At 40.7% G+C, this 14,832-nt stretch overlaps 7 non-coding genes across 7 annotated transcripts; 1 reads left to right on the top strand and 6 right to left on the bottom strand.

Moving 5' to 3' along the window:
* Positions 1 to 441: 441 nt before the first annotated feature.
* On the top strand, positions 442 to 523 carry Trnas-aga (transfer RNA serine (anticodon AGA)). Its single transcript has one exon. It is a non-coding gene; the product is annotated as a tRNA-Ser (tRNA).
* Positions 524 to 1,368: 845 nt separating this feature from the next.
* Positions 1,369 to 1,450, bottom strand: Trnas-aga (transfer RNA serine (anticodon AGA)). The gene has a single exon. It is a non-coding gene; the product is annotated as a tRNA-Ser (tRNA).
* A 3,479-nt stretch (positions 1,451 to 4,929) lies between these two features.
* Positions 4,930 to 5,011, bottom strand: Trnas-aga (transfer RNA serine (anticodon AGA)). Its single transcript has one exon. It is a non-coding gene; the product is annotated as a tRNA-Ser (tRNA).
* A 72-nt stretch (positions 5,012 to 5,083) lies between these two features.
* Trnas-aga (transfer RNA serine (anticodon AGA)) lies at positions 5,084 to 5,165 on the bottom strand. The gene has a single exon. It is a non-coding gene; the product is annotated as a tRNA-Ser (tRNA).
* A 71-nt stretch (positions 5,166 to 5,236) lies between these two features.
* Positions 5,237 to 5,318, bottom strand: Trnas-aga (transfer RNA serine (anticodon AGA)). The gene has a single exon. It is a non-coding gene; the product is annotated as a tRNA-Ser (tRNA).
* Positions 5,319 to 5,390: 72 nt separating this feature from the next.
* Positions 5,391 to 5,472, bottom strand: Trnas-aga (transfer RNA serine (anticodon AGA)). The gene has a single exon. It is a non-coding gene; the product is annotated as a tRNA-Ser (tRNA).
* Positions 5,473 to 5,544: 72 nt separating this feature from the next.
* Trnas-aga (transfer RNA serine (anticodon AGA)) lies at positions 5,545 to 5,626 on the bottom strand. The gene has a single exon. It is a non-coding gene; the product is annotated as a tRNA-Ser (tRNA).
* Positions 5,627 to 14,832: the final 9,206 nt, after the last annotated feature.

Here is a 14,832-nt window from a genome sequence, read left to right as displayed (position 1 = left end):
ACCACTAATTCATGCCATATACTTCTCAACCGCTGCTTTTGTCAGTCAATTGATTAGAAAAAAATGAAATGTCATTTAATTGATTGTTCGGTTGATGTGAGAAGAGACGAGATTCTTTCCGGGAAATTCGGCAACTGGATGAAAGCACCACATTTTTTTTTAAATTGTCTTTTCGAAATGTTAAGCGTGTACTTTCATTAAGTTTTGAGATCTTCCTTTAGAGTTTAGAGAAAACCTCTTTGATGTAAACTGCTTATTCCCAGATGAACTGTTTAGTTATTTCTTCTTAGACAATGCTTTTATGTGTGAAGGGTTTGTGCCTCTTACTGGAACCAAATCCAAATATTTCCAAAAATTCCTCCGCTCTAAACTTTATGTTTGTCAAAAAACTGCAGACTGGCTTCTATACCTGGTTTCTACTGACTTGGAATATTCGAACAAGTCGTTGTGGCCGAGTGGTTAAGGCGACAGACTAGAAATCTGTTGGGCTCTGCCCGCGCAGGTTCGAATCCTGCCGACGACGCATTGTTTTGGTTTGGTGCTACAATGCGCCATGAGCATCATACAAAATGCAGCGCCAATGGGTTCGTTGCAATCAACACTGGCCGATACAAACGATGCATAGTCAGTGATTCGAGATCTTCTCAAACATGATGATGGTTGATTAGCTGGTCACTGTTTATCGCAAGTTTGGCATATAAGTTTAAATTTGCTGTTTATTGAGACTGCTGTGATGAATTTTTTCTCGATTGTGTTCCAACCTGTTGAGAGGTTCGAATCCTGCCTTCGAAGAATTATGCTTCGTTTATATGTAATAGTCAAAGTTGTGTCTACCTCAATGGCTGTTGTCACACTTCCGGACTTCATGCAAGTTGTGTTAGCCTATTTGGTTTATCTTCAAAAAAGTTCATTTTAACAAGAAGAGTTTTACTTTCCACGAAGCATATTTTTTAAGTTATTTGCATTCCTGCTTACTACGTCTTTTGTTGAGAAATCTAACGTTGTTTTAATATTTTTGTAAAATCAAAGCGTTGTATCAGACTATGGCCTATAGGCCTATATAACAATGATGACTTAGTTAGTACAACTTTTGTTGCATTGAGTAGGATTCGAACAAGTCTGTTGGATAGTTCATGTGTGGAGTGAACTTTCGCTGTGGACTTTCGCTCCGAGTGTGCAGCAAAGCATTCTTCTAGATTACTTTTTGATGGAAATAATAACTTAAATAACAAAAAAACGATGTGAGACAATGTGAATAATTTGAAATTAATTCTATACCTACCTAACATAAAAATGTTTCATGTTTTTAAAAAAAACAAAAAAAAATTATATAACGGTAAAGGTCTGACTTCATAACAAAAAGTAATACGTCGTCGGCAGGATTCGAACTTGTGCGGGCAAAACCCAACATATTTCTAATCTGTCGCCTTAACCACTCGGCCACAACGACTTGATATCAGAAATATGTGTTTACTGACCAAAAATAAAATTTTATGTAGCGTATAATTTATAAGATTGTTTTATAGCTCTAAGCGTGTTTTTTGAGGACATTATCTTTTCCAGCCCAATTTCCCAGAATTGATTGTGTGCAAGCTTTAACAAGCCATCATTGACGTTTGAACGTAGTAACGTAGCCTACAAATGTAAGCCTACCCCTAAGTGGGTTCGAGAGCTACAAGTACTTTCCAGCAACATTTTCCTTTACAGGTGTAAAAAGTGAGACTAAAAACCTGATGGCTACATCACAAACATCTTTTATTTGACATAGAGAATTAACAGTCCATCTGACTTGACGATTAGATACTATACGAAGTTGATATTCCCAGTCTGGAGAGTTTCTGACAAAAGCGATAATTGCCGAAGACAATCTTTTGAAAGCGCCAGATCTTCTATGAATTCCTTGTTGGTTTTGTGATGCAGAGACCTCTGAACATGGCCCGATCTGTTTCTCTAATATTCTTCTTTTCTGCGAGGGTTGTGAAGTATTTACACAATACTGGGAAACTATTCCACAGAGCATTGATACCATGATGTGAGGACGCAACACAATGCACACTGAAAATTTTACCCACTTTCTTCAACTCGACATCGAACTCTGTTGCAATGTTCCTCAGTTCCCGATGCAACTTCGTTGATCTCGAATAGCTACTGTAAAGTTTGTCATAAAATGTCTGTATGTGTTAAATCCATGTAGGCCTACAGTACAGTGGCTTTTGCATCAGATACAGCTAATTCTAACCGGTGGTTCAAACAGTGCCACAAAATTATGTTCGGAATATACTTCTTTCATTCTGGGCCCTACTCCGCTCTTGGTACTCATCATTTCTGACGCACCGTCAGATGTAAAGTAAATCAAATGTTGTTTCTTATAAGCTTCAAGGAAACCTTTCACTCTCAGTACTTTCATAATTGCTTAACAGAAACCGAAACCATACTTTATTGCCCTTTTTGCAAAAAGCTTTATTTACTCGCCATCCCACTGCTTAGCGGTGGGATGGCGCAACGGATAAGGCGTTGGCTTTCCAATTATGCAAACCTGGTTCGACTCCCGGCTTCAGCTGGTGGTTGAAAACACCGCTCACCTTTACCCAGGGTGTAATAAATTGGGTGGGCGTAGTTGCTGAAGTAAAGGCGGCCGAGAGAAAGGAACTAGCCACCCTACTCTCCTTAGTGCCGAAGGCTTAGTACAATGAGAACCTTATCTTTTCATACCCGACACTTGAATCAAGTATGGGACCCCCCTTTACCCTTTTTTACAGTAGATTGCAGTGGCGGCTCGTGCCATGGGGCTGCAGGGCTGCAGTCCCACCTGAAAGAAAGAGAAGAGGGAAAATATATTTTCCTCTGTGTTTGTCCGACCCGGTTACTTTTTTCACTTAAGTATTGCGGATCGAAAATTAAAATATTAAAAGTTTCGTTTGGCAACACCGATTTTGGGCAAACGTCTTTGCAGCCTGAGATTCTTAATTTCAAGCGTTCTGATTGGCTAAAAATTATCCTTGAAGCTCCACCTCTTTTGATATGTTACAGCAATTTTTGAATCTGTTGGGGCTGCATGGAAAACAGCCCCGCCTAACCGAATAACTTTACAGACTTTTTAAAGTTAGTTTTTATTTCGCAGAGTAGTGATGAGCCATAAATGTAGAAGTGTTAGCTGTAGAGTTAGGGTATTCAACAGGTTATAGGAAGTGCTAGGGCAGGGGTTCTTAACCTTTTTTGTTTCGTTTACCCCTTGCCGAATGAAAAAAGTAAAATTTACTTCCACCGTTTTAGTGGTCCCTTGTGATGTAATCGTGTCCAGTCAACCATGCGAAGAAATGCTAAACATCCTTTTTTGTCTGGATTTACCTTGGCAAATATCAAAAACAAGCTGTTCATTTGCCGAAGACAAGATTGTTTTTGACGGGGTCCGGTGAAAAATAATGTCTTGGAACAGTCCTTGAAAGAGCTACGCGCATGTCGTCTTTGGGAACTAAGCGAGATCGATGTTTTGTTTTAATAGTTAACAATGAAGAGAACCCTGCTTCACACAGATAAATAGTTGGAAGAGGTATAATAACTTCAAATGCACGCTTAGTCAGCATAGGAAACTCTTCGACTAATCCACACCAAACCTTGGAAAAGTCACCATAGCACGATAAGAATTTGGAGCAAAGCAACATTGAACATTGAAGATCAATCAATTCATCTTTGCAAAGATCATCGTCAGCAATACTTTCTAACTTGGCTTCGAAGGGATGAGTTATCCAAAGAGCCGACGGTTAAAACTTTCAGCTTCGAAGTAACCATCAAAGTTCTTTTTTAAGGCGGCAAGGTGCTGGCATATTTCGAGTTCAGAAATCTCGTTGCGACTTCTACTGACTTTCCAATCATCAAATGTTGGAAAATTTGCGTAGCCTACCGTAAATTCCTTTTCGAACTCTTCTACTACACAGATCTAATTTTGTCTGAAAGCCTTAATTTATGATTCAGTAAATGTACCCCCTCGGTAGGTGAAATTTACCCCCGGTTAAGAACCTCTGTGCTAGGGCATCTCAAAATCACTTGAACCTTGTAGCCTACACAATGGCTTGGCTAGTCAAGACTATGCTCAATACTGGTAAAGTTTGTCTCCAACGCAATACTGTTAGTTTTTTTTTAAATACAGCTTAGGAATGCATCAACTTTTCAACAAAGTTTGAATGCATTTTTTCAAAAGTTGGGGTAAAAACATGCTCAGAACGCACCAAATTTAATGCGATTTTCCTGGGGGGAGACCCCCAGACCCTTCCGCGAAATCATTTGCAGCCCCACCGCTCACAAACAGCACCAGCCGCCACTGGTAGATTGCGTGAGCTAACTATAGCCTACGGGACCTAATCACGTAAAACGGCAATTGCTATCAATTCATGTTCGTGTTTTTTTGTAGTTGTGTTGTGAGAAAGCTGTTAAAGTGTTAGGCTACTTGTTTAATCGGGAAGTTGTTCAGCCAGAAGAACTTAAAAATGGAAGCTTGAACGAGTCTCCCCTGAGCCCCCCTACACCAAGTCTTTGCATATTTCGAGGAGCTGAGCCCCCCTCCCTCCCAGGAATGCAAGCTTGGATATAGCATGGTTGTTAAAAACGCGGTGCTGGTTAAGTCTTCCATAGGCACAATGTACTGCTTGTATACGATGTTCAATTTCCTTTGCACATGTTTGTGCTGTTAAAAGCATGCTCCCAAGGCAGGAGAAGTAGTCTACTACACCTAGAGGTTTTTTGTTGATATTGATCTCTGGGGACGTGTGATCAGGTGGCGTTTGGTTGTGTATCTGAGTAGGCCTATCCTAGTTTCATCAACGTTAACTCCCATTTCAAAATGCTCGTAAAAGTTGTTGTAGATGGTGGCTATCATAATTTTATATTTCTATAAAAACAAAAAAATAATAACGTCTCAGACAAAGTTCAATGCGTCGTCGGCAGGATTTGAACCTGCGCGGGCAGAGCCCAACAGATTTCTAGTCTGTCGCCTTAACCACTCGGCCACAACGACTTCACACAAGCAACAGATAACTTATTAGAAAAATATAATGTTAAAGGTTGGAATTTATAACAAAAAGTAATACGTCGTTGGCAGGATTCGAACCTACGCGGGCAAAGCCCAACAGATTTCTAGTCTGTCGCCTTAACCACTCGGCCACAACGACGTCACATAAGCAACAGATAACTTATTAGAAAAAATAATGTTAAAGGTTGGACTTCATAACAAAAAGTAATACGTCGTTGGCAGGATTCGAACCTGCGCGGGCAGAGCCCAACAGATTTCTAGTCTGTCGCCTTAACCACTCGGCCACAACGACTTCACACAAGCAACAGATAACTTATTAGAAAAATATAATGTTAAAGGTTGGACTTCATAACAAAAAGTAATACGTCGTTGGCAGGATTCGAACCTGCGCGGGCAGAGCCCAACAGATTTCTAGTCTGTCGCCTTAACCACTCGGCCACAACGACTTCACATAAGCAACAGATAACTTATTAGGAAAAAATAATGTTAAAGGTTGGACTTCATAACAAAAAGCCTCACGTCGTTGGCAGGATTCGAACCTGCGCGGGCAGAGCCCAACAGATTTCTAATCTGTCGCCTTAACCACTCGGCCACAACGACTTAATATTATGAACATATATTCAAAAAATAAAACTTATTGTACCTACAACTGACGTGATTGTTCGGAAGGCACTTATTAACATGCAGATATCCAATCCAACCACGAACCAATGGGATGCTACGTTATCTGTACGTTATCTGTTATTGTGACCATTGGGATGAACGACAAGTGGCTCCTCGTGCCCCATCATGTGAGTAACATCTGCACCCAAGCAGATGCCAAACGAAACTTGTCAACCAAGAGCCTCCACCCGGACGGCACAGCTGCAAGGGGCAATGGACAAGTTCAGACGCCCACCATTCTGCAGCTCAACATAGAAGGCTACACAACAAGCAAGATCAAAGTTGTGGAGCAGCTTGCCCATACCAATCGGGCACTCGTCATTAGGGTGGTGTGAATTTCACTTAATGTTTTGGATTTTGATTTAAGGTGTTGTAATGTTGTCTTTGGGCCTAAAAAACAACCCCGAACATAATTTTGGTTCTCCTACTCCTAAATTGACCCTCCTACCTGAGGTCAAAGGTCACGCGAGGTCAAAATTGCTCTATATCCACTTCTACTGGTGCTACAAATCTGTTTAATGGCTTAAAAGATTCAGAAGACCCATATTTCTATCTGTTCTAAGAGAACTTTTTCTTCTATTAGTAGTAGAATTTGACTAAACAACAAAAATGTAGTTTTTGTGGTATTTTTGCTTATACAACATTATAATTATAGTTAACGAACTTCAACAGCCAAAACAGTAAATTTCAGCAATTGGTTGGATTGTTATGTAAGAATCACAAAACTTTTCACAAAGCACCGGCAAATACCGACCTGCAGAAAAATTTGTCAATTATAGGCTCAGATGGAACCACAATTATGACAGGTAAACACCATTACAGCCTTGCCACATTAGAAGAGTTGCTGCAAAGACCTTCGCAATAGGTCATCTGTCTCCTTCATACCAACGAACTGCCTCTCAGGCATGTCTTTAAGCACTTGGATGGAGTCTCTTTAAACTCCGACTCGTTTTCAGGCCCAATTGGCCAAGAGCTAAATGGTTTAGTGTCTGATTGGCATGTGGTTAAGTTTAAGCCATTATCTTCTATTGAATTTCCTCAATTGCCAAACGAAGTTATGGAAAGTTTGAGTTCCGATTAATTTTATGCATACCAAATTTATTTGGCTGTCATATCTGGAAAACTGGAGAATGACTTAGCACAGTTTGAAGTAGATGGCTTGTCACATGCAAGATGGTTGACACTTGCATGTCGCATTTTGAGATACAATCAGGCCCGGATTTAGGGGGGGGCAGAGGGGGCAGTTGCCCCGGGCCCCCCGACTTTTGAAGGCCCCCCCCTAGGCTATGTGGAAAAAAATGTGATTTTGTGTTATTTTATTCCTTTTGACCTTTAACCCTTTGCTTTTCAACGTTTTTTTGGAAGTTAACTGCTCAAGGGGGGGCCGTTTTTGGATCAAATTCAATCAGCTGTTACGTGTTATCCGCTGGTGCTATTTCAACAGAAGTTGCACTGGTGTGAAAACAAATCATTTGTCTATAAGTTTGAAAAGTCTTATTTTGAAATTTTATATGTTAAACTTGATATTTCAATTTTTGCAAAGGTACCCAAAAACGACAATTTTGATTTATCTTGCCGCTATTTAATTACCATGCTAATCCGATTTCATGCAAAGTTCTGAATAACAAAGAGCTCAATCGACTGCACGAAGTGTGTGTGCGGTGTGCCGAATCATTGCATTGATAAAGATTTGCGAGCAAATCTTATTGTAAGCTACTCACTGATTCTAAAATAGTTACAATCAGAGTAATATTGTTACACGAATTTGAAAAAAAACAAAACTGCGTTTGTTGTCTTACATTTTTGTCCTAAACTAATGCATTTCGAAACTCATGGCTAGCTTCTAGTTTTATGGAACCAAATTTCTCATAAGTAACACCTTAGCCTGCTTGAATAGCTGTTTACATCTTCGTTTGTGTATTTTAGGTCTACAATTGAGTTTGTAGTATGAATATTTTTAGTAGAGAGAAGACAATTGAACAAGTTGTTGAAATTATCTGAAATTTCTAAGTTCAAATTAGGTGCTTTTGAAATTGTGGATTTGTGTCAAGTCGCATCACAAATATCATGCAGGCTCCATCATAAGTCATTTCGCTTACGGGTGTTTATAAACATGACTCATAAATTACATCCACAAAAAATACAGCATTTACATCAACAAAGCTAAGTTCGAAGCCCACTTTTTATTGAAGATTGCGTCAATCAATTTGAAAATACATTTTTACTCCGCCAGCGTCGAAACAATGCAAGAGCGAATTGAGGAACATGCGTAAACAAAGGAAATGTGAAATAACCCACAGTCAGCAAATCTACATAAATTTAACGTTTACAAATGTTGAATCAATGTAAATAGACTGGATTGCAGACTGGATCCTTATTGTTTGAAGCACAAAAAATACGCGTAAAGGCGACAACATCAGCAAGGCAGTGATTATGTTTCTGGCCAAAAAAAAATTAACTTTTGACTTCAAAGATAAAAATGATTATAACGAAGCTTCAAAGTTTGTCGTAAAACATTTTGCAGAGATACAATAAACATAATCACTTTGTGCCAGATTGTGAGAAGACTTCCTAGATTCTTTCCAACCATTTGCATGATTGCAAATTATTTTCTATAACTTCATATTTCCAAAAATGGCTTCTTTGTTGAAACAACGTGGCTACAATTCTATAAAAAATTCTTAGGCCTACTACATTGAAGTAATGAAAAAAATTTTTGTGATTTTGCTGATGACGTTTTACAATATCCGAGAAGTAAAAAATAATAATGATGAATTATTTTACAAAACCGTGGTTTGCAAGCGCTTCACAAAAAATTGTTGTGGGAAAATTTACTATTAGACGTAAAACGTTTGTAAAAGAAAATTGTCGGTTTACGTATTTATAATGTTTATTGCGCTGTTATCGAATTATAAACTGCTTGTGTTGTCTACCTTTGTGGTTGCCGGCCAGCTTAGAGCAGCATGCAAACTAAGCGTTTATGGTATTTGCATCGTGTTATGATTCTCGAAAATTTCCCACAAGGTCTTTATTTTCATCGTGATATTTTTGTGCCTTTTCTGTCCTAAACTTGAAGTCATTGTGAAGCACAATCCACATCAGTTTTTAGACTCAGTCTTCATTGAAAATCTTTTGTGTGGTGCATCATTTCAAGTAGTGTTTTCCCCTAAACTGTTACACAAATCGTCCAGAACCAGGTTGATTATTATGTATCTTACCGCCGTTGAGAGCCCGTTATTGTATGTGTGGAATTATTACTGTAGATGTCTGACTAAATCCATGCCAAAGTCGAACAAATTCTGCTTTCGGGATCCTTGCCGATATTTACAGTATTTTTTGTTGATAAGTTTAGGCAGCATTTTTCCAAGATAAATGAAGACATCGGTATTGTTCCTCACTTAGATTTAGTTTTCTCAGCATTGTTTATTCATTCTTTGATCCACAAGTTTGTCCCACTTTTGGTATAATCGGATTGTTTATAAATGGCGGGTCTTCACAATAGCCGGCCTCTTATACATTGGGGCAACGTATTCAGATGTTGAATCAATGAAGAAGAAAGCTGATTTGTTGTTTGTCTTATGTGACGCCTAACTTTATGCCTCGTCTACATTACGAAATATTTTGTAATGTACATTGTGTACATTGTACATTTTGTTTGTACATTACAAAATATTTTGTAATGTAGATGAGGCATTATCATCTTTATTTTGCGCTCTTTGGAACAAAACACAGTGCACTGTGAAACAAAAATACAGGACATAACAACAAGTAGGCGACATAAAGCAGGGAAGGGACGCCATCGAGTTAGCTGCTACGTGTAAATGGAGCCTATCTCACAATTTTGAGTGTATCTCACAATTACTGTTTGCAAAAACGCTATTTCTCCGGCTTCTCCCAAAAGCATTTGCAGTGATACATTTCCTCAATTGCAAGTTTTGTCAATGAGAGCATTTCCATAGAACGTTTATTTCGAAACCAGGTTTTCGTGTCTTTACCCAAGAGAAGATTTCTTATTGTAACGTTTTTTATTCGTCAATGAATATTATCTGCTTGAAACAACTGTGTTTTGAACAGTTTGTGGCCTCCATAGCCTACTATTTTGATCGTGGATTGCTATTCTTCTTTGTAGAGCTGACTACGCAAAAAACGTTTGCTATTATTGTTTCTAATTAACAGCTTTGCGATCACTGGCTTTTCTTTGTAGCATAAGAAATAACGCGCTTTGTATTATTGAGGTCAAACCAAACAAAGGAAAGCAAGAGGATGCTTCTCTCTGCTCGCGCATATCGATGCACGAAGCAATTATGAGCTTATGGCTTGTTATCGCAATGTAATCCATTTCACGCTTTGCTGGAAGTTAGCTAGAAATAGCAAAAATTCACCAAAATCTTGAATTTACAAGAAAACTACACAACTTTTAGCATCAAATTTAATATCATCAGATCCGCCAGGCAATTTTAGGAAAAGTCAAGAAAAACCAAGTGCATGGCGTTACTGTGCTTCAAATAATTAAAGAAAATTTGAGGGGGGGGCCAAATCTGGCCTCCCTTTGAGGAGCAAAGTGTTAAAGTTTCTGCAAAATGCTGTGCAGTACTGGACTGATGCTACTGTAGACGTAGAGATGGTTTTTACGCGCCGTAGGCTTGAAAATTTTTTTTGCACTGGGGCCCCCCGGTCTAAAAGCGCCCCGGGCCCCCCATCAGCTAAATCCGGCCCTGGATACAATACAACACTTCCCAAACAAAGCCGAGCAAAATTTTGAGAATTCTTGTAGCATTTTGTTTAATAGTCTACTTCCTAAGTTGGTTTGATATCAAGCTTAACTTTAAAATATATAAAGTAGCTGTCAATTATTTTCGCATGCTCAAACGAATCAACCAATTTCCCTAGAAGCAAGCAAGAGACATTGCATCAAAAACTTTGATACGTAATGGCTTCTCAGCTCACCCCGAAAACATTCTTCTTTCGATGATGGCTGACGATGATGATACAATTCGATCGCAAGCTGTCAATATTGTGCTATCGCTACGCAGAAGCAAAAATGTTGAAATGACCCCAGATGATGAAGGTAGGCACTTTAACATTACCCACTGGTCGAAGAGGTACGCAATCATGCGTGACATGTTCAATCAATATTTGTGTTTTAGTCACAATTTCGACTTGTTAAAGTGGCTACCATTAAGATCCTTCTTGCACTCAGTTCAGTTGCAGAAGAAAAAATAGTATTAGTAGAGGGTAGGAATCGAACCCACGAAATCGAAATTACTATACTCCTCTGCCCTAACCATTAGGCAACGGTGGTTGTGGTGAAGCATTCAGTTAAATTTCTTTGTATCAAAATTTTTCGATCAGAAAAACACGTCACGAGTCACATGACTGAAATCAGCTAAATCGCGAATGAACATGTCACGCATGATTGCGTACCTCTTCGACCAGTGGGTAATGTTAAAGTGCCTACCGATGATGAAAGTGCAAAGGCGAAATCTATTGCAGAGAGGACAGTAACTGTTCGAAAATTTATCATACTGGAGATCAATATCAACGCCGAGTTCTACCACAACATAGTAAATTTTGATGAAATTCATGTCACAGGAACCTCCCGCAACCAAAGTCATGAATGATGATGCAATACAAAATTTCAAAACAAACAAGCTTGAACTTGATCACCCATGCCACAATCAAGCTGTAAGTGTAAAGCGTCATGTGAAGCTCGTAACAGAAGCTTCCATGCATGTGGCTGGGTTAGAAAGACGGGATGGTGTGATCTGGCAAAAGATCAAATCACGGAAGTTGATGCCCTCTTTCAACACCAAAAAGCAATGTTACTGCTGAAAACGATTGCATAAAAACCACTTGTTTTTTCGTTATAATTACCAGACCAGAGGCATAACGGGAACCTAAATATGAGGGAGGCAAAATATTTTGTGACATTTTTTGAGGGTTTAAAAGTGCAATTGGATTTTCATTTACATGCAATGAGATTTTCATTAGGTGCTGCTTGACTTGAAGACCTGTCGGTGGTCCCTTCGCAGCCTTCCCGTTGTTGCTGGTTAGTTCATGCTCAATTTAAATTTTGATTGTTTGTATAATAATTATTATTGTACGTAGTGTGACTTGTTAGCAAAAACTGTATCTCTCTCTCTCAATAATTTCATGCCTTTCAACCATTGAAATGTCATCTTAAATGCATCAAAACATTATTTCATACTTAGTTCAAATTTCAGTTCCTCATCAATGCTACAGATAAGAATATTTCGATGTTCAATACACTTATTCTCAAACAACAATCCAACCAATTGCTGAAATTTAGTATTTGGCTGTTGAAGTACGTCACAAAAACTGTATTTTTGCTGCTTAGTCGAATTCTACTACCAATATAAGAAAAAGTTTTCTTAGAATAGACAGAAATATGGGTCTTCTGAATCTTTTAAGCCATTAAACAGATTTGTAGCACCAGTAGAAGTGGAGATAGAGCAATTTTGACCTCACGTGACCTTTGACCTCAGGTAGGAGGGTCAATTTAGGGGTAGGAGAACCAGAATTATGTTCGGGGTTGTTTTTTAGGCCCAAAGACAACATTACAACACCTTAAATCAAAATCCAAAACATTAAGTGAAATTCACACCACCCTACTCGTCATCCTCCTCCAAGAGACCCACTGCACTTCAACAGATAGGCTAGCTATTCCCAATTACATGCTAGCCGGGTCTACCTTAAGCAGGAAGCACGGCATTGCCACGTTTGTGCATGAGAGCCTGAAGTGGACCTTTGTCGACCAATCTCCAATTGATGCCGAGATTGAGTGGGTGTGCATTTGCATCTCAGACTACAACATCGTCAACATCTACAAGCCCCCACCCTCGCGAATGTTGCCACCATCCCTTCCAACGTTCCCCTCCCCCAGTCTCTACGCTGGCGCTTTCAACTGCCAGCACATCGACTGGGGCTACAACACAAGCAGCGACGGAGAATTGCTGGCTGACTGGGCCTCTACAAACCATCTTGCCCTCCTATTCAATCCAAAGGACCAGCCAGTTTCCACTCCGGCCGCTGGGGAACAGGGACAAACCCTGACTTGGCCTTTGCGAGTGTCGACAGCTCTCTTCCAGACAGATGTGTGCTTGAGAAGTTCCCGCGGTCCCAACACCGGCCATCCCTCATCATCGCCCCAAAACTTGTGGCTCCTGTCCCGAGTTCACCGGTGAAGCGATGGAACTTCAAAAAAGCCGATTGGAATCAATACAGCCTCCTGACCAATGAATCTGCTGCAAAGTTACCACCGACTGAAACATGCAACGCAGACGAGGCATACTAGGACTTCTGCAATGCCATAATAACTGCGGCAAAGGCCACAGTACCACGTGGCCATCGAACCAGCTATAAACCATGCTGGGACTCTGAGTGTGAAGCTCTCTATCGCTCATACCTAGCCGCCACAAGTGGTGCTGCTTTTAACACCGCCGCCACACCAGACTACTTGAGCGGCTGGACACAAAGAAGCTTGAGCGATGGAACGAAGCTGTCCAAACCATCGACTTCTCACACTCAAGCCGCAAAGCATGGAGCATCATCAACAACCTCACTGGGCGCTCAGCAAACTCCCCTCGTCATTTCCCCGTTTCTGCTAATGCCATCGCTTCCCAGCTAGTGCAGAACGGGGTGTACAAGACAAAGGACCGCAAGGCATCCCACCTTGTTGTCAAGGAAGTATCTGCCCTGTGGCGAGTGGAAACACCACCAGAAAAAACAATCTCTGGAGACTTCACTCCAGAGGAATTCGCCACCGCCCTCCGCCTAGTGAAACCACACAAGTCTCCAGGGCCCGATAAGATCTGCCCTGAGCTTGTGCTCCATGCTGGCCATGCCCTAAAGTCCTGGTTACGTAGATTCCTCTCTTCCTGCCTGCACTACCTCACAATCCCAAAAATCTGGAGAAGAGCTTTAGTAGTTGCGATCCCTAAGCCTCACAAGCCACCAGAGGACCCAAGGAGTTATCGTCCGATATCCCTCTTCTGTGTTCCTTTCAAGATCCTCGAAAGACTGATCTATGCCGCGTCAACCCAATTATCGACCCGCTCCTTCCAAAAGAGCAAGCTGGGTTTCGGCGCGGAAAATCCATCGTAGATCAGGTCACACTCTTAACCCAAGACATCGAGGATTGCTTTGAGGCAAAAAAGAAGGCCAGCGCTGTCTTTCTAGATCTCACAGCTGCCTATGACACCGTATGGCATCGCGGCCTTACTTGCAAGCTGCTTCGCCTGCTTCCTGACCGACATATGGTTCATATGATTATGGAACTTGTCAGGAACCGAACTTCACCCTCACCACCGGTAGCTCACGGCGAAGCAGACTGAGACGCCTGAAAAACGGCGTCCCACAGGGATCGGTCATGGCTCCACTTCTTTTCAACATCTACACCCACGACCTGCCAACTACGGTCTCCGCAAAATACGCTTATGCGGACGACCTGGCAATTCTTATACGGACGACCAGCCTTCCAGTGTAGTCCGGGAACATCATGAATCTGGGATGGTAAAAAGATAGACCCTCGGCCCCAGAGGCTCACACGACGACGACGACCATTCCAACATTCAGCCAGAGAATTAATTATTACTTTGAACTTTGTTTGGTAATTAATCACAGAAGAAAAAAGAGCTATAGCAGAGGTGGGAATCAAACCCACGTCAATGTAATGACTACTACCGCCCTAACCCAATGCGCCAAGTCAACCGACGGCAAAGCGATGATTTAATTTAGCTACAATTTACGTTTTTCCTTTGTTCTTCTTAAACGCAACCTTGATGACGTCATGAACAGAGTAGCTTCTGATTGGTTCGCAGTTTATTAGAAATCTGCTTGTTAAAGTGCCTACCTGATTGTTCAATGGGATAGCCACTTAGATATGACAATTCCCTGAAAGACCCAATGACACTGCCAACCAATCAGAGCATGTTTAAGTGACTCCCGTCCAATTGTGACTCTTCTAGCATTCAGGCAGAGAGTTGATCTGATTTTCAACTTTGTTTGGTAATACAGAAGAAAAAGGAGTTATGGTTTGCATGGGAATCGAACACGCGTCAACAAAATGACTACCACTGTCTTAACCCTCGCCGCTAAACGTTGACTTGATTTACTTAAAATCA

The sequence above is a fragment of the Aplidium turbinatum genome, chromosome 15 (assembly GCF_918807975.1).
Source record: "Aplidium turbinatum chromosome 15, kaAplTurb1.1, whole genome shotgun sequence".
Lineage (NCBI taxonomy): Eukaryota > Metazoa > Chordata > Ascidiacea > Aplousobranchia > Polyclinidae > Aplidium > Aplidium turbinatum.
The sequence above is the reverse complement of the archived record's forward strand: the minus strand, read 5'-3'. Positions and strand labels throughout refer to the sequence as shown.